The sequence below is a fragment of the Lissotriton vulgaris genome, unplaced genomic scaffold (genome assembly GCF_964263255.1).
Source record: "Lissotriton vulgaris unplaced genomic scaffold, aLisVul1.2 SCAFFOLD_11060, whole genome shotgun sequence".
NCBI lineage: Eukaryota > Metazoa > Chordata > Amphibia > Caudata > Salamandridae > Lissotriton > Lissotriton vulgaris.
In genome coordinates this window covers 37638-38852 of record NW_028248738.1, presented here as the reverse complement: position 1 = coordinate 38852, position 1215 = coordinate 37638, and positions in this window count along the sequence as shown.

Here is a 1215-nt window from a genome sequence, read left to right as displayed (position 1 = left end):
GCTTTCTCAGCAGTAGCGATTGTGCAATGGCGCTCATGACATCCTGAGTTAATCGGAAGTGCTGCGCCGGAGTGTCAGTTGAATATCATGTTATACTTTGTAGGCAGCTGAGCAAGTTGTTGACTCAGACCCCAAGCCTGCCAAAAGCTGTGCAGACATGCTGCTGCCAGCTAACAGGCTTTACTCTGTCAGTGTGGTTTATTTAGCAGCGCTCAGCTCCAGCGCTGGAGACCCACTATAAACAAGTCCTTGAGGAGAAAAAACAGTTTTTCTCCTCAAAAAAGACCTAGCAAAGAACAAAAATAAGGACATTTTCAGAATTGTCAGTGAATTCTCCTCTCCTATAGCGGTGGCCAAGTCATTCATCCCTACTGAGGCATGGACTGACAGTTTGGCCATTTATTTCCATGACAAGATTAAAAATATTTAGGAGACCTTCCCGCTGAGCGACAGTGTAGAGTCAGACTTCTCCTTAACTCATGTGAGAGAACCATCTTTGAATCAGTTTCTATTGGTTCCCTTGGAGAAATCATTAGAAATCATGAAAGGCCTTAAATCCAGCTCTCCCTCTGACCCATGCCCGGCCAGCATTATAGCATCAATAGTGGAGATTATCAATCCTGCGGTTAACCGGATCCTTAACCTGTCTTTGCAGTCGGGCCTGGTCCCCGATAGGTGGTAAAGGCAAAAATGATTCCTCTATTAAAAAAAACAACTTTGGACCCAGAATTGTCCTCTAATTGCAGGCCAATACATTTGCTTCTTTTCTTTTCTAAGGCCTTAGAAAAAGTCGAGAACCAGGTCACTACCACTTTTGTTGAAACAAATTCAATTCTCCACCAGAGTCAGTCTGGTTTCAGGGTGAACTTCAGCACTGAAACAGCACTGCTGGTAGTGTTGGAAGCCATAAAGAAAGTTTTGGATAAAGGCGGCATGGCTGCATTGATATTATTGCACTTATCTGCGGCCTTTGATACCGTCCCCCATGACCAACTCCTGGCGAGACTTAAAGGAATGCGGTTTTGGGGGTACGGTACTCAACTGGTTTGATTCCTTTCTAAAAGACCGCAATCAAATAGTTTGGACCCCGCCCTTTGGTGGCGGGAGTTCCTCAGGGCTCAATGTTGAACCCCACCCTTTTTAATATATAGATGGCACCACTAGCATCTTTGGCCGAGGCTCATGGAGCAAAAATTGTGTTGTATGCGGATGACA